A 21,672-nucleotide genomic window follows, 5' to 3' on the forward strand; every position below is an offset into this window, starting at 1 on the left:
GCTGGTCCATCATGACCCTGTTGTCTGTAGCCTGATTCCTCCAGCCTAAGTGCCTTCTTCTCTGAGAAACTGCAGGGTCTGGCTCTACCCTTCAGTGTTGTTGAGGGACCCTCGGGGCTAAATCTGTCTCCCTCACTCTGGAGACTGTTTCATACACCGCAGAATTCTTTTCTGATTCCAGTCTACATGGCTCTGAATCATTTTTTTTTTTAAATAGATTAAAGCACAGAACAGCCAGTGAAAAGTGAGGGCTTAAAACTTGCTTGCTCATCATAAAAGGATTTCAGAACCCCAGACACTATGAAGAATAAGTGAGGAATGACATATGCACACACACACAATGATTTCTTATAATTATTAAATCTTGGGGCTTCCCTGGTGGCTCAGAGGTTAAAGCATCTGCATAGAATGCAGGATACCTGGGTTCGATCCCTGGGTTGGGAAGATCCCCTGGAGAAGGAAATGGCAACCCACTCCAGTACTCTTGCCTGGAGAATCCCATGGAGGGAGGAGCCTGGTAGGCTACAGTCCACGGGGTTGAGAAGAGTCGGACACGACTGAGCGACTTCAGGACAGGACAGGAGGAACACATACATGATGGTGAACTCTAATGTTAAAAAACTGGAAACAAGCCAAGTGCTCATCCTTAGGAGACTGGTTAAGTAAATGATGGCAAATCCAATAATGAAATACTATGCAGCCATGAAAAAGGGTGGGTACTTTTTACATATTGATAGAAAATCATCTCCAAGGTACATTGCTGGGTAAAAAGGACGAGATGACAAGTAGTGTGTAACAGACCAACTTTAGTGCAAAACAGGGAAGCACTCAGGATATATGTTTGTTTTTGTTTAAAGATACTCTGAATGGGCTCAGATGGTAAAGAATCTGCCTGCAATGCAGGAGAACAAGGTTCAATCCCTGGGTCGGGAAGATCCACTGGGAAGGGAATGGCAACCCATTTCAATATTCTTGCCTGGAGAATCCCATGGACAGAGAAGCCTGGCAGGCTATAGTCTATGGGGTCTCAAAGAGTTGGACACGACTGAGCAATTAACATGCACACACACACTCTGAAAGGAAACATAAGACACTAATAATAGGATTTGGGTGCTGTGGGGACTGGGTGGATGGTGGTAGGTAAGGAATGAGGATTTGCATTCTTATCTTTTTATAATTTTAGATAATTTTGAATGTCATCAATTAGATGGAGTCACATTGCCTAGTCAAAAATTTCTATTAGAAAAGCCAAATTAGAATTGTGCAGGGATGCCCATTAGGCTAATAGCAAGTGCTGTTATGAAGTAGGATTATAAACACTAATGTCTGTGGATTTCTTGTAATATTGTACATTAGCTCCTCTACCTGACTCCAGCTTCCTCGATGTCGCAAGGAGAAGGTTCGTTGTGGTCCACTTGAATGTAGCCCTAGAGGGTCCTGTTGGAGGCTTATGTAGGATCCACTCCTCTTTCTAGCATCACAGCATCCTAGTGGCTAACACATGCTCCTGGTGGCCCCTGGTGGCCTTGGGTGGTCCTGCCAATGTCTCACAGCGCACTGGCCATCTCATTCCAAGAGACTCCTTGAATGCCTGACCCCTCGATGAAGTGTTGGCAGAAGGGAAATGTGTCCTCGTGGGCTGATAGCCAATGGACACAGAGTTCCTCTGCAGAAAGTAATGACTGAAAAGCTGTGCTCTTAGGGGTTGCGGGTGTCCTTACCAGCATCCTCTTTCTACAGATCAGGGTAACAGACAGGCAAGCCCGGGGCAGTGCATGCCATGACGTCCCAGGCCTGTTCCCGACTGGTGAAGAGCATGGTTGGGTTTAGTCTTTGTCATAGAAAATAATGTCCTGCTGGGCTTCCCTGGTGGTTCAGATGGTAAAGGATCTGCCTGCAGTGAGGGAGACTGGGGTTCGATCCCTGGGTCAGGAAGATCCCCTGGAGAAGGGAATGGCAACCCACTCCAGTATTCTTGCCTGGAGAATCCCATGTACAGAGGAACCTGGTGGGCTACAGTCCATGGGGTTGCAAAGAGTCGGACACGACTGAGCAACTCACACTGCCGTGCTAAGAGTATCAAAACATCAGAGAAATGGCATCGGGGAGAATGCCTCGAGGGCCCCATAGTTCAGGCCCTTTCCCAGACATTCTAGAAATTTCTTCACATGAGGCCGGCAGTGCATAACCCTGGGTGTCTAGACGAAAGCAAATAGTCACTGCTTTCTTGGCACGTCTGGGGAAAGCAGCTCCTGCTAACGGCCTTTGGGGACAGAGCTGCCAGCCTACAGGAAGGGCCGCTGCATTCAGGCAGCTGGTTTGGAAGCTTCAGGCAGCCGGAACCTCAAGGCTGCATCCACCATCAGCTCGTCACCAAGGATGCTGACCTGTACGCATCCTGCCGCGTCCCCTGGACAAAGTTCCTTCTGCTCCTGGTCCCCGAAGGTTTCACTTTCCCCCAGCATGGGTTTGTTTTAAGCCAAGCGGCACGTGACTCCTGTAACTGATTTTGCTTTTCCAGGCTAGGAATCTGGTGCGCCTGCTGTGTGGCCCACCCAGACTAAGTATTTAGGACATTACTTATCGTCTGCATTTTTCCCCTCAGCCCTGGCTCCGTTCTCTGTCTCCACCCACATTTCCCTTCCTCCTTTCCCTCTCACTCTTAATTCACGTTCCCTTGGATACGTGAGCCTCTGTGGAGCTTCACCTCTGACCCCCAGCCCTTCTGGATCAAGTACATAAGCCGGGACACAAGCAAACACATAATTTGAAAAAAAAAAAAAAAAGCCTGCAAGTCCAAGCAGCCTGTGGAGCACCCCCCCTCTCTGGCCCCGGGGGAAACAGCCATTCCTGTCGGTAGGGGTCAGCAGGTAAGGGGTTAAGAACGGTCCAGAGGAAGTGCTGGTCAAGGTTACAGTGAGGAAGTGGCCACGGCCAGGGAAAGGAGGTGGCGGCTTATCCTGTGTGACTCTAGGGGGCTGAACCAGGCTTGAGGGGAATGTGGTAGGTTGCTGGAGTTCAGTTTAGTAAAAAAAAAAAGGAAGAACTTTCTAATGACTTGGTGGGTTTTTCTAGAAGTTCTACTGTGGAGGTCTGGGAGGAGAGAGAGAGGAGACCTTCTCTGGAAAGTAGCAGAACCCAGGGAGAGATTTTTTTTTTTTTCTGTTGATTTGGTTCTGAGCGATGAACTCAAGGGCCAAGTGACTCCCGAGGGGAGGTCTTAAATTGGAGGGTCCCCCATTTCAAGGTAAAAGCAAGTCTCAGAAACCAACTGACTTACCAAGAGGGTTCCGCTTCCCGCTGCCTGTGTGATGATGTTTGGCATCTTTCTAAGCTCCAGCAGGCACCAGTTTTCGCCCACGCTTCTCTCTATAGCATCCCCACACCTAGCATGGTGCCTGGCAAAGATCTGCGAAATTTAATCGAACGAAAACCTAAAACAAAGTTTGTTTTCTTTTCTTTTCTTTTTTTAATGATGGCAGAGCCAGAATACAAATGCAACATTATCTGGCTCCAGAAGTAGTCACTTTCTTTAAACATTACAGACACGGGGTTTGTTTGTTGGAGCCAGGATTTTTATATAGGTTGGGCCACCTACTCGTCCTGATTTGCCTGGAATGTTCTGGTTTTAGCACCACAAGTCCCATTTCTCAGGACACCCTCAAACTGGGATGACTGGTCAACCTATACACCCTGTATGTGTGATCCCATGAAAACTTTGCATTGGCCCACTCCGCAGATGAACAAACTGAGTCATGACCCAAGATCTCAGGGGCCCAGTTGGCCCTGGTACACTTTGCTGCAGCTGTGTAAGGCTTAAGCTCTCCTTGGCTCCAGGATGCTCTCCTTTGTCTGTAACGTGGGGGTGGCACCCCTTGATGCTCTAGCCTCTCCAGTAATGGCTTATAGGATTCTGGAATTTCCTCTGGACTTCAGCTGTCTGTCTTTTCCCGTTGAGGGTGGGAAGCAATATTCCCAGGGACACCCTTTCTGGGTTAGGGTTGAGTTTCTCCTTGGGAAGAGGTGACGGCACAGCGACGGGGTCAGGGTTGGGGGCAGCCTGTCCTTCCTCCTCCCCTTCCCTCCCCACCCCCTCCTCGAGCCTGGGAACAGGGTGGGACCGTGTATGTTAACTACTTCACCAAGACCAGCCCTTCCGTCAGCTGGCTGGGCTGGAGCCAGGCTATTCCAAGGGGCCAGAGCTGCCTGAGTGCCCCAGGGGCCCTGCATCGGGTGCTGGCAGCCTGGGCGGCTTGGGGCTCCAGGATCTCTCAGTGGTCCTCCCTGCTGCACAGGCTTCTGCAGCCCCCTACCTGCCCTGGAGCATGGTGGGTGGCAACTGCATTTGACTAGACGTGGCTGTGAAGGGTGCCTGAGGGCTCTTTCAGGCGGGGTTGTGGATATGTGAGACACTGCTGCCCTGCCTGCCCTGTGCATGGGGCAGGGGGAGTCAGTAGGTGCACGAACAAAGAGCCTTGCACACAGCGGAGCCCCCAGCCACCAAGGGCGGTCACAGAGTCACAGTGATTGAAGATGTGGGCATCAGAACAGCCCAGGATCAGATCTCACCTCTGCCTCTTCCTAAGTGTGAGATCTTGGGCATTCCTTTCTGTGCCTCAGTTTCCACATCTGCCAAACGGGAACAAAAATGCCCACCTTGAAGATTTGCTCTGAGTGGAGATACTGGGTATGCAGTTGGTGCCTGACAAGTAAGGGTTAATGTTATCACCACCCCCTACCCCAGCCTCAGGGTGGTTTTGGCTCCTCCCACCCCAGGACGTCACCCAAGGATGTCAGAAAGACCCAAGAGAGGAATGGATGCAGGATACTTGTCACAGCCTTGCAGGCCTGGCAGCCCACGCAGGGGGCTTGGAAGCGCTGTGATAAGGACAGGGGAACATCTTAAACAGCTGTGTGGGTTGCAGCTGGAGTGCCCTGGAGCATGGGCTCTGCAGGCTCACAGATCCAAGTTCAAGTCCTGCCTCCACCTGGGCTGCCTGGTGACCCTGATCTGGTTCCTTTCAGAGCCTGAGTTTCAGCACCTGCTGAGTGAGGATGATAAGCATTCCCGCCTGGGTGGGGATGAGGATGGGGAGATAAGGAAGGCGAGTGTCCAGCCAGGCGCGCCGGGTGCGTGTCAGCACCATCATTCCCTGTCTTCTCACCTCTTTGCCGGCTGCTCTGCCTGCCTTTGTGTAGAGGGGGTACTGAGGCTGGGAGGAGTGAGAGGAAAGGAGAAGGGCACCCCCAGCAGAGGGACTCACAAGAGCAAAGGCCTGGAGGCCTTGAACACCACGCTTGGGGCACTGGGCTCCTGGGGCACAGAGAGAAGTTGTCTTGGAAGGATGTGGGTGCTGAGTTCGGCCCCTCTCAGCTTCCCATGAACCCTGCAGCCCCGTCCTGCGTGGGTGCGTGCAGGTCACCGACCTCCCTCTGGCTGCCCAAAGGGAACAGAGTCCAGTGCTCACACCCAGGGACCCTCCCTTCCTCTCTCGGCCGCTTATCTCCACCTGGCCTCCCGATCTGGGCTGCCCTTTCCCCTTGACCTCCCCTGCCCAGAGCCGGGGAACCTCAGGATCACACACACACGTGCCTCCCGTGTACACGCTTGTGGCCTTGTTTTCATCAGGAGTGAGATAACAAGAGCCAGGATCTATGTAAGCACTCTCCATAAGTCTAGTTATTTAATCCCAGAATAGTGCAGTGCAAGAGAAGTCACTTCATTTTCTCCCACTTTGCAGATGGGGAAACCAAGGCACAAGGCAAGTAAATGATTCTCCCCTGGTCCCCAGCTAAGATTAAATCCAGGCAACACGACTCCTGAGCTGGGCACTCAGCCCCTCCACCATTCGGCCTCCGTGAGAGCTTGAGTTTGATGGGCTGGTTGTTTGGCCTGACCAGACAGGGAAAATGCTTGCCTAAAATCACACAGCAAGACAGGGACAGGATGGGAGGTTGTGTCAGTTTGAGCTCTAAGCTGTGCACTCAGTGTATTCCTCAGGTTTGCTGGAGTGGAAGATGGGGAGGGGGGTCAAGTTGTATCCTTGGGAGGTCCCATTAACCTGTCATTTAGCATAAACCATTCTCTCCCTGCCTCTCTCCACACCCACAACCCAGCCCTGAACCAACCTGAGCCAGTGAATGACAGGTAGGCGGTGGGGGGTGGGTGGGAGGGGAGGGGTGTCAGCCCCCAGGCCATTATTACTTTTACTGTAGTTAATTGTGGGGGAGTTAAAAATAGAACTCCAGTGATGGACTTCAAGGCCCAGCAGCAGGGTTTACTAGACACCAGTTTTGGGTGGAGGATGCCTTTCTGAATCCAAAAATCAGACCCCAGAGTCTGCTCTTTCGTCTACACCCATGCTCCTGGACTTACTGCCTCCCACTGGCATCCCAGCATGAACATACCTTGTATGCTCTGATTGCTCCTTGGCATTGCCCAAGGATGGGGAATCAGTGTTGTCATGGTGATCAGATTTCATCCATGGCATTAGGGATTCTGGGGGCAGGGGTTGAGTCTCAGCCCCTGCGACTGGCCAGTGTGACCTGGCTTTTCCTGTGAAGACTCATCTCAGTGTATCCTGTCCCCACTTCTCTGCTATTCCAAGATTTTTCTTGGAGCATTGGCGGTTGCCATGGAAACAGCTTTTGAGGCAAATGTGCCCATGTGAGCTGAGGAAGAATTCCTCAAGAAAATGGGGAGATTGCCATATTCCCTGACTCTGTGAGGGGGGCCCTTGATTTCTGGAGTCTCCAAAGACTGCTGCTTCTGGGTAGACCTGGAGCTGGAGGATTTTCAGTCAGCTCATCAGGCCCTTTGCTAGCCTCTTGCCTCGTCTCTCCTCTTCCAAGGCAGTCCCCATATCAGTCACGTGGGTTACAGCTGGGGTCGTTTTAGAAAAATGGACACCTTTCTGCTTAAAATCCACCCATACCCCCTATTACCCACGGGATAAATTTGGTGACTTGCAGGAGGTCTTATAATCTGACCCCTCTTCTTTTCTCAGCCATATCTCCTGCCCTCCCTGCAAAATCCCTGCCCCCCCCCCGCCCCCACTCTCTAATCTCACATTACCCAGCTGTACCTTTGCAGTTTCCTCTGCAAAGGTGCCTTGTCTCCCCACCACTCCATTAAGAAAAGGCTCATACCCTCCAAGTCTCAACTGAAATGTTACCTCCTCCAAGAAGCCTCCCCTGCTTTCTCTGGTCACCTTCCCTTTGCTTTGTACAGAGCCAGGGCCACAGACTCAGCCAGCAACAAGGTCAGGCAGGAGGCATGATTGACTAACTTCGGAACATTCTCCGCTTCTACAAAGAATCCACGCTGTCCCATGAAAGCTGAAAGTGAGAATGACTTGGTTCATCTTTCTCCCACCAGATTGCTCTTGTTTCGACAATAGAGCCTGGGCAGGCTCTGTGGTGAACTGCAGCTGATTCATTGCCCCAGAGTCAAGGAAACTATAGGGAAGTTGCCAAGAACCCCATCCGGTCTGTGATGTAGGCCCAGGAGGGCTAGTTAGCTGCAAGGCTGGATTTTAGGTGGTATCTCAGAGCACTCACTGTGCCGTGTTCCTGCACCCACCTCCCCTACTGTGGAGCATAGACTCCCACAGCCTCCAATAAGGTGTGTGGCTCTTAGAAGGTATATTCACAAGCTGCCTTTTGAATGGATGCTTGAATGAATGGAGCCATGCTCTTTTCTGAACCTGTGAAACCTGCTTCTGCCTCAGGGCCTTTGCACTGGCCCTTCCCACTGTCTGAAGAGCTCTCCCATCAGACAGTGATATATCTTCCTCTCCCTGTTTTCAAGTCTGCTCAAAGGTAATCTCTATCAGAGCCCTTCTCTGAACACTCTGCCTGAAGTAGCATCCGCCCTCATCTCTATGCCCCACTCCTCTTTATATTTTAGTTCACAGCGTATGTCACCACCTGTTATATTCATTTCATTTTCCCAGCATTTACATAGTGCTTCCAACAAACCAGACCAGCTTCTGAACATGCCCAGCGTAAACTCATTTAATCCCTGGAGCAACCCTGGGAGGGAAGAGCTATCACCCCCATTTTTCAGATGAGGAAACCGAGGCACAGAGAGGTGTGGTGACTTGCCCACAGTCGCACAGCTGGTGAGTGTCAGGGCAGGGATTCAAACCCAGGCAGTCTGACTCCAGACTTCTTGTCTCCTTTATTACGATCCACACCTTCGAGAATGCCAGCCCCTCCAGGGAAGCAGCGTGTCTGTTTTGTTCCCTGATGTAGCCCCTGGGCCTGGGACACAATAGGCATTTAATAAATAATTCTTGAAAGGATGGAGGAAGGAAGAAAGGAGGATCAGAGAACTTGAGGGAAGAATCCTTGGCCTTCCAAGCTTTCCGTTAGCCCAACATCAAGGCCATCTTGTCGGAAGTTTCTCAGCCTCCCGGAGGGTTTGAGTCAGCCTGTCTGGAAGGGACCCCGCCCTGCCTTCCCTCCCCCTTCCTCCCTCTCCAATCGGGCTTCTGTTTTCTGACCTCTCCCAGACAAAGGTGCCAAACCGCACTCCTGAAGCCCCTGGGCCCATGCTGCGCACACTTCCTTCTGTGACAGGGCCAGTGGAGGAGAACATTCCAGGCCAGAGGCAGGAAGTCTCTGGAACAAGGTGGCCTGGAGCAAATGGGGCCTTTGGGCAGCCAGCAAGGAGCCCGGGAGGGGCCGCTGATGGCCAGATGTGCGGGGGCCTCAGGGCTGTTCAGGGACAAGCAGATGGGATATGGGAGCAGGCCGGGAGAGGGTCCAGGATCGGATGCTGCAGCCTCTTGGCATCTCCAGTTTAACCCAACATTTCCTGACATCCCTAGTGGCTCAGATGGCAAAGAATCTGCCTGCAAGGCAGGAGACCTGGGTTCGATCCCTGGGTTGGGAAGATCCCCTGGAGGAGGGCATGGGAACCCACTCCAGTATTCTTGCCTGGAGAATCCCCATGGGCAGAGGAGCCTGGCAGGCTACAGTCCATGAGGTCGCAAAGAGTCAGATAGGACTGAGTGGCTGAAACTTTCCCTGACCTCTGATCCTGCCTCCAGAGTTCCAGAGAAGGCCACACCCTGCCAAATTCCCCTTGGACTCTAAAATAATGGACCCCACTGAGAGAATGGGAATGTGTTTTCCAATTTCATCACTGCGAGGTGAATCCTCTTTCCCATAAAATTAATAACTACTAACATGAATAGTGTTGGCAGCCATGATCAGGGCAGGCAGGATGCCAAGCATTTCACCAGCCTGGTTTTATCGAATCCTCACAACTCCCAGAGAAAGAGGCTGTGGATGAGGGCCTGAGACTCAGAGAGGTTACACAGCCTCTAAGTGTTGGAGCTGGAGTCGAAACCTGGTTCTAAGTGATACAGAACACGATTCCAGGGACAACCAGGAGAAGAGAATCCTGAAGTCCAGCCTGGAGATCCTGATTATACCACGCTGAAGCTGAAGCTCCCGTACTTTGGCCACCTGATGCGAAGAGTTGACTCGTTAGAAAAGACCCTGATGCGGGGAAGGACTGAGGGCAGGAGGAGAAGGGGGCGACAGAGGACGAGATAGTCATACGGAATCATTGACTCAATGGACATGAGTTTGAGCAAGCTGCAGGAGATGGTAAACACAGGGAAGCCTGGCATGCTGCAGTCCATGGAGTCGCAAAGAGTCAGACATGACTGAGCGACGGAACAACAATTGCTCACTTTCCAGGTAACTTTGGGAAAGACCATGAAACTTGTTTGAATCTCAGTGTTCTCATCTGTTAAATGGGCATTAGGGGGAATCAAACATCATTTGAGACCCTACGGGGGGCTGGGTGTTTGGCTACGTCCTTCATATGGGTCATTTCCCTTCATCTTCAGTGTCTCTAGGTCCCAGGTTGGAAATGGGAGATTGGAGAATGGGCCACATAGCCCGGGCCAGCTCCTTGTTATCCTTAATTCCCCGGGTCGACAGAGGTGGGACAAAGCTTGTTTTAACTGAGGGACTACACTCAAGCTGAGAAATGCTTTTCAGAGGCTCTGGTGGAGGATGTGGGTATACCGGGAAGGGAAACGGAGCTGAGAGGGGGCGGGCATGGCAGGAGCCATGGTCTCCTCATCCGGCCCTAGGCGGCATCTGGTCTGGGTGGAGAAGCCTGGGAGCGACCGCTGGCTGGCTCCCAGCCTTCCTCGGCTTCCAGACCCCATCCGGGCTCACTTTCGAGCCCCGTGGGTTTCCTGGAAAACACAGCTCTTTCCTTTGGTTCCGAATCTGGATATTCAGCCTGGCTTTCTCTCCTCCACCGAGCAGTGAGGGTGCTGGCTCTCACAGACATGTCACCACCTGCTTTCTCTACACAAACATTTGCTGAGCACCTGCTGTGTGCCAGGTACCATTCACATCATCATTTCATTTCACAGTAACCTTAGGAAGGAGGTGGTAATATCAGCCCGGTCTTATTGATGAGGACACTGAGACTCGAAGAGAGGGGGTGTGTCCATGGTCACTGAACGAGGAAGGGCCTTTAAACCTGGTCTGTCTGACTCCCAAGTACGGGCTCTTAGCCACTGTGCAGCTGGGAAGGGGCTGGGGGGATAGTCTGAGACCACATCATCACAATCTGCAAGAACCCCAGACTCGAGGTCTTGATGGTGCAGAAGCTTGTAACTTCACCTTGAACTTCTGGTCCAGAGATCTTAGATCTGCAAGGGGGTCCACAGAGATTGCTTCATCCAGCCCCTTGGATTTTCTGAAAAGGAACTTTTTATTGGGAACCTTGTGATAGCTCAGAGAGGTAAAGCAACTTGTCTGAGGTCACACAGCATGGAGCCAAGCCATGCTGTCTTTTTACTGGCACAAGGCTGGGGACAGACCCTTGGTCCATTCAACCACAACATATTTTAAAGCTGGAAGAGAGCCTTTGACGCCATCAACTCCAACCTCCTTGTTTTATAGTTGGGGAAACCAAGCCCCGAAAAGGTCAGAGATTTATCTAAAGACATTTGCCAAGTAGATCTTGTAAGGTATAAAAGAGAGAGCCTTGGGGTTCTTAATCTGGGTTCAAATCCTACCTCTGCCTCTTGCTAGCCACGTGACCTTGAGTAAGACTCTTAACTTCTCTGGCCTCAGCTTCCACAGCTCTAAAATGGCCATAGTAACCACCTCCCTCCCCCTGGGTTTGTGTGAGATGATGCACATAAGGTGCTTCTCAGTGTCCTGGCACACACAATAGCAGTGTTAGCTGTTCAGTTGTGTCCAACTCTTTGTGACCCCACGAAATTTAGCCCACCAGGCTCCTCTGTCCATGGGATTCTCCAGGCAAGAATACCGGGGTGGATTGCCTTTCCCTTCTCCAGAGGATCTTCCTGACCCAGGGATTGAACCCAGGTCTCCTGCATTGTAGGCAGATGCTTTACCATCTGAGCTACAGGGAAGATTCACACATGGTAGGTGCTCAATAAAATATTGATACTTTGGTGACTATTATGAATTATATTTAACCCTGGCGTTTGAGGGTCCAAGACTCTTTACCAGCACATCCAGCTGGGTCTCTGGGGTGACTTCCAAGGGCCTGGTGAGGCTTTTGAAGCAGCAGAAAGGGAGGGGCAGCAAAGAAGGACTGTGGGGGCAGATGAGGCCGATGCCCGGCTGCCTTGCCTTCTCCCCCATAGTAGGTGGGGGCGCTGTTGATGGGGACTGGGCCCTCGCCTGCCTCCTTCCACGTGTCTCAAGGTACTCAGAGAAGAAGTCTTGCTCTGGAGCTGTGTTAGATGCAGGACCAAAGGTAGCCTGTGCTGGCCTGGATCTAGCAGGGGCAGGGGCAGGAAACTCCCAGAGCGCCCAGGGCCGCTCAGTGTCTGGGCTCCAAGCCCACGCTGTGAGCAGGACACTGAGGGTATGGCCGTGGCCAGCTCCTGGCTCGGGGAGAAGGCGACCACCGCTGTCAGCCTCCTCCAACCACATCCTGCTCGGTTCACACAAACACCCCTGTGCCTGCTGCCTTCCAGATACGCACGCTGTGTGCACAGCTCAGGGGATTATTTACATGAATCGACTCAAGGCTTCAGGGGATTAAGCGAATGGGGTGCCGGGCCTCCCAGTCCAGGGGGTTCCAAACACGGGAGAAAGCTTGTGTATAGGCCACCTCCAGGGGCTGGGACAGTGTTTCCAGGGGAGAGACTCAGGCTATTTCCCCAACAGCTTTGGACGGAAGCTGAGTGTCCAGGAGAACACATTGAGTTTGTGCACAGGACCCACGGTCGGGGCCGGAGTGGCTTTCTGGCCTGGAAGGAGAGACATACATCCATGCGCTCCTGCTGGGGGTCTTGCATGACTGAAATAGCTGTTAGGTCTGCAGAAAAAAATAGCACTGCCCAGGTGGCACTAGTGGTAAAGAATCCGCTTGCCAATGCAGGAGACCCAGGAGATGCAGGAGACCCAGGAGATGCAGGCTGATCCCTCGGTGGGGAAGACCCCCTGGAGGAAGGAAATGGAAACCCACTCCAGTATTCTTGCCTGGGAAGTCTCACGGACAGAGGAGAGAGGCGGACTACGTACAGTCCATGGGTGGCAAAGAGTTTGACATGACTTAGCGACTAAGCAACAAGGATAAAGAACAAAGCGGGAGCCGCCGAGGGCTTTCAAGTCGGGGAGAGCTATGATGCGGCTTGCATTTTGACAGGATCGCTCCAGCTGAGAGGCAGAAAATGAAACCAGAGTGGAAGCGGCATGCTGGTTGGGGGGTCTCTAGCAGTCGGCCAGGTGGGCAGAAACGATGGGCGGATTTGTGAGCTGTTTAGGAAAACAGACATGGGAATGTCTTGAGGGGGCGTGTTGAGAGTCTGGACTCTGGGTCAGAGTCTCAGAGGGAAATGGATGACCCACTCGAACGGGGTCTTTTTTAATGGGGACTTTAAAAAAATGATTTGTTTGACTGCGTCAGGTTTTAATTGTATCATACAACATCTTTGTTGTGGCACAAGGGCCCTCTAGTTGTGGCCCACGGACCCTCCAGTTGTGGCCCATGGGGTCAGTAGTTGTGACGAGCGAGCTTAGTCTCTCCTGGCCATGTGGATCTTAATTCCCTGACCAGGGATCAAACCCGTGTCCCCTGTATTGCAAGGCAGATTCTTCACTGCTGGATCACAAGGGAAGTCCCTCACACGGGGTCTTGATGAGCGTTTTGCTGTCCACCCTTTCTAAGTCCTTCCTAGCCTAAATGTTCATCAGAAGCATAAAGGATGGGCAGGACTTCGGGTCTGAGAATACAAGGAGACCCTCCTGCCCTTTTAGCCAGGAGGTCGGGGAGGGACTGGTTCCTGGGACCCAGGCTGTGCAGTCAGGACTGACTCATGGAGACCCTGCAGGGAGGCCGCTGGGACCATAGACACCTGACTTGCCCTCTTCCTGTCCTGTAGCCCCAGCTGGGCCTTCAAGGATGAACCCAGCTAGAGGTCAGAGGGCAAGGAGTCTAGTGACGGTGTTTCTACAGCTCAGCCTGGGGGCACAGAGCAGGGGGCAGTGATCAGGGGGACAGAGCACACTGCGGGGAAGGGATGGGTCATTCTAACAAGGGGGATGCCGTGTGGTGCAGCGGACATTTGGGGGGTCTCCCGCTTCTGTGCTCTCATCAGCCATTGGAGGTTTCCTGGGGCCTCTGGCCTCTGGGCAAGTGGACCGTTCATGTCCAAGGGCATAAGCTTTTGCCTACCGCTGCAGAGCGTGCCCATCTAAACACAGCCCCATCCAAACCCAAAGAAAACGGGGCCTCCTGTTAGCGGGCCAGCTCCTTCCATCTCGCTGCAGTGACTCAGCCAGAGCTCCCGCGTGTGGGCGTGGGACCGGGGAGGAAAATTTCCCCCGACACAGGGCTAATTCTGTCTGGGTGCTGGCAGCCAGTCCTGCGGCTGGAACGGCCGCGGCCGCTATGTGGTTTCGCGGTTCCTGCGTCTCTCAGACCTGCGGATCCAGGGATGGGAACCCTGAGGTATCTCCAAGAGCCGTCTGTGGGGGCTGGGAGACCCCCTCGCTCTGCCCTGGAGGATGAGGCCAGTCAGGGGACTGTGGCAGCAGGCCAAGATAACAGGACCAAAGTCTGCGGGCCTGGCCTGGGTGGTGGTGTGTGGATACTGCCAAGGAGAGACATTTGTGATGGGAGAATCATGCCTGCAAGGTCCCATTATGGTTCAAACCTGCTCGCTGAGGCTGTGGTCTTGGCAAGTAGAAAGAGCCAAGGTTGGGGGGTCAGAGAGTCCTTGGTTCAAACCCTGGGATGATGCTGCAAGGCTGTGTGAGTCTGTAAGAGTCACTTCAGCTCTCTATGCCTTCATTTGCAAATCTATGCCGTAAGGGGGGACGGGCTTGGAGCAGCGAAGATGTTCCAGGCGCCAGGCAAACTTCTAGGCTCTGGGATACATCACACACAAGACAGGCTGAGGCCCTCTTCTTTGAGGCTTAGGGAGGTTCAGTTCCTCTCCCGGACCCCCGTTTTCCCAGCTACAAAACAGGATGCCTCTGGGGGCCCTCTCAGCTCCTAAGAGCCTTTGGGAGGCTGAAAAGGCTGGAGGAGAGGCTTCCAGGGCCTCCCAGCCCAGACTGTAGGGGTGGGCCATGGGGGAGGTGAGAGAGGGGACAGGAGCCCGGCCAAATGCTGAGGGAAGGGTTTCCAGTTTCCCCGCTGGGCTCCCACGCCCACGGACCCTAATCAAACCCCTGCATTCGGCCTGGGGCCGGGGGCCGCCGGAGGAAGCTTAGACCGGGCTGGAGAGGCAACAGTGGAGGCAGCAGGCTGGGAGAGGGGCAGCCATCGGTTTAGGTGTTCTTGGCACACAGGTGAGTGATGCTCACAGGTGAGGGGTGGCTGGGCCTCTGGGGGGGACAGGTAGAGGGAAGATGAGGGGAGAGGGAGGGGACAGGGAGACAGAGAGAAGGCAGGGAGACTGCACTGAGAAGCAAGAGCAGGGAGAGGGAGACACAGAGACAGGGCAGACAGAGTCGGAAAAGCACAAGGCGAGACAGAAGGAGCCAGGCCAGGACAGGGTGACTGAGGAACCAGCAGGGAGAGAACCAGACTCGGACAGAAAGGGAGCGAGCCCTCTGCAGACTCTAGCAGGAGATGGAGACGAAGCAGAAGGCCACAGCTGCTGCCCAAATGCCTCTCAGCCCTGGTGTCCCCTGAGCCCAGGGCACACAGACCAGTGGGTGGCAGCTGGAGGAGCTGGGGGGATTCCTAAGGACCAGGGTTCAACTCCCTGCCCTGCCACTAACCAGATGTGTGACTGCAGGCAAGTCCCCTTTCGCCCACTGGTGCCTGGCCTAGGGCGTCCCCTCGGTAAATCTGGACAGGTGACAGTGGCCGTGCAGGCTTCAGGGTCGGGGGCGGGGGTTCCGGGTGAGAAGAGCCGTGCTCGCAGCACCCTGGCCTCCCCTCCAGGGCCAGGGGGCAGGAGACTCCACAGGTCCCTGAAGGATGGATGCATGCACGAGCCCCGCCTCTGAAGGGCTTTTCCTGGGCACGTGGGATGTGACCCCTGGGCTGTGATGCGCTTCCATTAGGGCCGTTACCTAGAGGCAGAGGGGCTCGGAGGACAACCCTGGGGACCTGGAGTCTCGTCTTGCTCCGTGTGTAGAACGCACACCCCGAATCTGTGGGGGTTTTTGAGATCCTACCAGGGCAACCCCCGGAGGATTCTGGAATGTTCTGGGGAGGTGAAGCAGTGGACGAAGAAAGAGAGTGGGGGTTGGAAGTGGGGGTTGGAGGAAGCAGGCTCGGAGCTTCCTCTCGAGGAACTGGAGCTACCTTGCTGAGCTGAGCCAGCTGTGTGACCTTGGGCACCTTACTTAACCTCTCTGGGCCAGTTTCCTCATCTGTAACAGTGCTTAGAACTATGCCTGGAATCTGGTGAGGACTCTACACGTGTTTGTTTAAGAAAAACGAAGCCAGAAACATCTGCCTGAGGTTTTTGCTCTCTGTGGTGGGAGGAACTAGATATGGCCTAACACCCTGCCCCCTCACCCCACCACAGCCACTTCCCCAGTAAGGGTCTGGTCCAGCTGGTGGGGGGAGCAGGACCATACATGCAGGTCTCCTGCCTGCTGCGTCCGGTCCCCGGCAGGAGGAATCGGGCCTCGGCCACCTCACAGCCAGCTTGGACTGGGCTGATGCTATTCCTCTCGTGGGCTGGTCCGGGTTCATCCCTGGCCTGCTGGAGGCGGCTGGCACGGAGGGGCTCTCAAGGCCCCAGGCAGGGCCAAAGCCGCTTGCTGGGCTGCTCCCTGCCCAGTGTGGCTTCATGAGGGATTCAGCCTGGGCGTGGGCTGCTCACTGCCCCAGGCAGGGGTTTGGGGTGTTGTGCTTGTTTGGTCTGTGTTTTCCTGGACCTCAGGAGGGGAGAGAAGTCTGCCATAATGACACCCTTCCACCCCACCCTCATCTGGCCTCCGGAAACTCCCGTGCTTGTCTGATGTTCCTTCATTTCCTTTATCCCCCGTTCCTCCTCGCTGTGCCTTCCCACGGAGGCACTCTAGTCTGTTCAGAGTGTGTCTTGTTACTCTGCCCTGTGCTTTTGTGTTGCTGTGCGGCCGCTTTCAGATGCGAGTTTTCAGTGTGCTTAGGTGCTATCTGGGTAGGTGGTTTTAAGATGCAGGGCGTACTGTTTGTACACTTGCTAATCTGCGGCCTCTAACAGCTGCCTAGCTCTGTGGCTTTCCCACGTTGCCTCTTCGCATGTCGCCTCTCCCACAGCAGATGGATGTCAGCCGCCTCCAGCTTCCAGCCATCAGCAGATGCCTATGTGCGCTGCCCAGAGCCCTGGATCCCTGGGTGTCACAGCGCACAAGGCTCTTGCTTCCTGATGGCCTGCACCTGTGGCTCTGTCAGCGCACTGCCCTCAGTGGGCAGGCAGCGCCTGGGACGGTGCCCCTCGCAGGACAGGATGGGGGGATATAAATAGCTTCCTGGAATGTGACCTCCATTGTTTCCTGACCCCGCCCTGAGCCAAGGCCACCTTCCTTGGGCCTCTGCCTGGCGCTGCCCCCTTGACCGACCTCCTCCCTTTCCCAATCTTACTTCTCCAGTCACTTACTGGGGTTTCCTGGAACACTTCCTTAATAATCACGTTTGCAGGAAGGCTGATGTGAGGTTTGCTCCTGGAGAATCCAAGATAAGGCATGCCTGGCCCCCCGCCCCACCCACCAATCCTGCACACGGGCATCCTGAAGCACGATTCTTCCTGCGGCTGGGGGGCACACAGGGGCTTACGGGCACCCGAAGCGTGGCCTGAAGCCTTTGCCAGCCCGCGGGCTCCATCCCAGCTTTCTAGTCCTCTCGGTGGTTCTCATTTGTACCTCCTTGATCATCAGTCTGTCTAACGCCTCCTTTAAGGCTTCCCTCCTGTACATTATCTGTTTAGGTCATTAGCCCATTTTTTTCTGCCGGGGTTGCAGTCTTTCTGGATTTGCAGGAAGATGCTCTGTGTACATTCTAGCTGGCAGTCCCAGTGCAGAGGAAGCGAACTGGAAGAAGAGCAAATAGCAAGGTTAAGTTCTAACAGTAGAGGGCAACTGTGGAGGTGTTGTGGGCTGGAATCGCGCCTCCTCCCCCAAATTCCTAAGCTGCTGTCCTAACTCCCAGTACTTTGGGACTATGACTGTATTTGGAGACAGGGCTTAAAAAATTTTATTTTTTTAAAATATATTTTATATTGGAGTATAGTTACTTTACCGGAGTAGGCAATGGCAACCCACTCCAGTACTCTTGCCTGGAAAATCCCATGGACAGAGGAGCCTGGTAGGCTGCAGTCCATGGGGTCGCCAGGAGTCGGACACGACTGAGCGACTTCACTTTCATGCATTGGAGAAGGAAATGGCAACCCACTCCAGTGTTCTTGCCTGGAGAGTCCCAGGGACAGGGGAGCGTGGTGGGCTGCCGTCTATGGGGTCACACAGTGTCGGACACGACTGAAGCGACTTAGCAGCAGCAGCATAGTTATTTACAACGCTGTGTTAGTTTCTGCTGCACAGAGAAGTGAATCCGCTGGATGTATACATCCATCCCTCCCTCTGAAGCCTCCCTCCCACCGCTCTGGGTCATCACAGAGCACTGAGCTGAGCTGCCCGTGCTATACAGCTTCCCGCGAGCTATTTTACACCCAATAGTGTGTATATGCCTGTTTTGCTCTCCCAGTTCATCCCACTCTCTTCTTCTCCCTCTGTGTCCACATGTCCGGTCTCTATAGGAGACAGGGCTTTTAAAGTGGTGATTAGCGTAAAGTGAGGTCATTGGGGGGATGCTTAACCCAACCTGCCTGATGCCCTTCTATGAAAAGGTGATTAGGACGCCGACACACACAGGGGGAAACCATGAGGACGTCGAAATATCCTGTGGACCCGCTTAGTGCCCACCTTCTTCCTTGACCTGGACACAGAGCTGAATGAGACCAGTCCTCACCCCCAGGTACCTTGCAGTCCAGTCAGGTGTGTCGTTTTGTTCAGTCGCTGAGTCGTGTCCGACTCTTTGCGACCCCATGGACTGCAGCACACCAGGCTTCCCTGTCCTTCACTAGCTCTTGAGTTAGCTCAAATTCACATCCACTGAGTCACTGAGGCCATCCAAGCATCTCATGCTCTGTCGCCCCCTTCTCCTCTTGCCCTCAATCTTTTCCAGCATCAGGGTCTTTTCCAATGAGTTGGCTCATCGCATCAGGTGACCAAAGTATTGGAGCTTCAGCATCAGTCCTTCCCATGTATATTCAGGGTTGATTTCCTTTAGGATGGACTGGTTGGATCTCCTTGCTGTGCAAGGGACTCTCAAGAGTCTTCTCCAACACCACAGTTCGAAAGCATCAATCCTTCTGCGCTCAGCTTTCTTTATAGCCCACCTCTCACATCCATTCTTGACTACTGGAAAAACCATAGCTTTGACTAGAGACAGAGCTTTGTCGGCAAACTGATATCTCTGCTTTTTCATATGCTGTGTGTAAAAGCCAGTAATAAGCATATAAATGCCATGGGTCCTGGAGTAGGGAGCCAGGCGCCCTGGGAGCCTGAACGAAGGGTGTGTCAGTGTCCTGCGCTGCTATTATGGATTACTGCAGACTGGGCGGCTTAAAACGACTGAAATGCACACTCGCTTGTGCCACCGGAGGCCAGAAGTCTGCAGTCGAGCCGTCTCAAGCTGAGCTTCCTTGGAAGGCTCTGGGGAGGGTCCCTTCTGTGTCCACCAGTTCTGGGGCTCTGGGTGTCCCTCGGCTCCTGGCTACATCCCTCCAGTCTCTGCCTCCCTCTTCACGTGGCTTCTCTGTTCCCCTGTCAAATCTCCTGTCATCTCCTCTTATGGGGACACTTGTCTTAGGGGTTAGAGGCCAGCTTCTCCCAAGCTGATCTCATCTTGGGATCCTTACATCAATTATATCGGCAAAGATCCTTTTTCCAAATAAGGTCACGTTCACAGGTTCTGGTGGATGTAACTTTTTTTTTTTTAAGGGAAGATTTAACCCACTACAAGGGGTGGGGGTTGTCATGGTAGTCTGGAAAAGAATTTCCAGAGACAGAGCATTTCATCAGGGAGTGAGTTTATTAAGAACAAAGAGCAGAGATAACGTGGGTGCTGCGAGCACAGCGGGCTGACCTCCTGACAGATCAGGGAGAGCTGACCGTGAGAACAGCGGGCCGGCTCAAGCGAGAGCCAGCGCTTTTGGTGGGTTAGTAGCCAATTTTATAGCCTCAGGACAAAGGAAATTCCTGCTGGAAAGCTGGCATTAGGTGATTGCTCAGGGTGCTATAGGGTGAGTACAGGGGTGGGCATTTTTGCCTGATATGGGGTCAGGAAATCTGCTGGTGATGATCAGGGGGGCTTCTGGCAACGGTTACAGAGGGGGCTCAGTCAGTTTCAGAGGTGACCTTGGTTGTGGGCTCCACTTCTGTGGCCTTGGTGTAAGGCCTCATACTGGTGGCCTTGGGATGGGAACTCCACGAGGGTGGGGGGACACCAAGAGAAACCTTCCTGGAGAGAGGCGCCTGGTTTCAGGGCTGAGTCTGAAGTTGTAGAGGAAATTAAAGAGAGTGATGCTGATTTTTGGTAGGTGCCGTGTAGCAAATATGTTGGTCAAAAAGGTTTTAGGGGATTCCCTCATGGTCCAGTGGTTAGGACTCTGCGCTCCTAATACCAAGGGCCCAGGTTTGATCTCCGATTAGGGAACTAAGATCCCGCAAGTTGCGGTGTTGGCCAAAAAAAGGTTTTAGTTGCTTTACTTCTGGACACTTTGTCTTTTCACAAAACAGAGCTCTCAGACCTCCCAGGACTTTGACCCTGATTTGCCTGGGTCTTTCCCTGTCGTCCTCGCCGAGCCTGGGGCAAGCTGGAGGGCCTTAACTCGTCCTCCCGGTGGTCCTGAGAAGTCGGTAGGGCAGGGTTTCTATCAGCCCCATTTTGCAGATGGCACAACTGAGGCTCAGAGATGGGGAGGCGACTTGCTCGGGTGACACAGGGAATCTCCCCCCAACCCCGCCGCCTCCTCCCTGGTCCCAAAGGGCACAAGTTGGAGATGACAGGAGGAATCTGGGAGCAGAGCCAGGACAGCTTGTCTGTTCCCTGGGCTCCTGGGGAGCCAAGGGCAGAAAGAGGGACAGTCTGGCCAGACTCACCTGCCCGCCTGGACTGTGATAGACAACGTCAGCTTGGCAAACGATTCCCAGCTGTGCCCTAGACCTCAGATCATCCTGAAAACTGGGGACATAGGTTCCTCGAGGAGCCAAGAAAGGTCAGCAAAGAGGAGGTGTCCTGGGAGGGTGGAGCTGGGGTCCCTGGGGCATCAGCAAGGGTGCGAACAGACACAGGAAGGAGTGCCCACTTCCTGGAAAACCAGGCGGTGAAGAGCAGGCGAGTCAGAGCAACCTGGGTGTGAGGGTGCGTGTGTGCGTGCTCAGTCCCTTCAGTCGTGTCCAACTCTTTGTGACCCTGTGGACTGTAGCCCTCCAGGCAGCTCTGTCCATGGGATTCTCCAGGCAAGGATATTGGAGTGGGTTCAGTTCAGTCGCTCAGTCGTGTCTGACTCTTTGTGACCCCATAAATCACAGCACGCCAGGCCTCCCTGTCCATCACCAACTCCCTGAGATCACCCAAACTCATGTCCATCGAGTCGGTGATGCCATCCAGCCATCTCATCCTCTGTCGTCCCCTTCTCCTCCTGCCCTCAATCCTTCCCAGCATCAGAGTCTTTTCCAATGAGTCAACTCTTCACATGAGGTGGCCAAAGTATTGGAGTTTCAGCCTTAGCATCAGTCCTTCCAATGAACACCCAGGACTGATCTCCTTTAGGATGGACTGGTTGGATCTCCTTGCAGTCCAAGGGACTCTCAAGAGTCTTCTCCAACACCACAGTTCAAAGGCATCAATTCTTTGGCACTCAGCTTTCTTTATAGTCCAACTCTCACATCCATACATGACTATTGGAAAAACTATAGCTCCGAGTAGACAGACCTTTGTTGGCAAAGTAATGTCTCTGCTTTTGAATATGCTATCTAGGTTGGTCATAACTTCCCTTCCAAGGAGTAAGCGTCTTTTAATTTCATGGCTGCAATCACCATCTGCAGTGATTTTGGAGCCCAGAAAAATAAAGTCTGACACTGTTTCCACTGTTTCCCCATCTATTTCCCATGAAGTGGTGGGACCGGATGCCATGATCTTTG

The 21,672-nt window shown here is 53.4% G+C and overlaps 1 protein-coding gene across 7 annotated transcripts in view; it reads left to right on the forward strand.

Moving 5' to 3' along the window:
* Positions 1-21,672, forward strand: part of CMKLR1 (chemerin chemokine-like receptor 1) — a 44,699-nt gene that overhangs the window by 15,651 nt on the left and 7,376 nt on the right. The window contains exon 1 of one of the 7 annotated variants that reach the window (XM_059876159.1): positions 13,558-13,972. The exons of the other annotated variants lie outside the window; for them this stretch is intronic. The gene's annotated coding sequence lies outside the window, so the exon portion shown is untranslated. Of the gene's footprint in view, positions 1-13,557; positions 13,973-21,672 lie in introns of those variants that run through there. 7 annotated transcript variants of the gene reach the window in all.

Source organism: Bos taurus, chromosome 17 (genome assembly GCF_002263795.3).
Source record: "Bos taurus isolate L1 Dominette 01449 registration number 42190680 breed Hereford chromosome 17, ARS-UCD2.0, whole genome shotgun sequence".
Lineage (NCBI taxonomy): Eukaryota > Metazoa > Chordata > Mammalia > Artiodactyla > Bovidae > Bos > Bos taurus.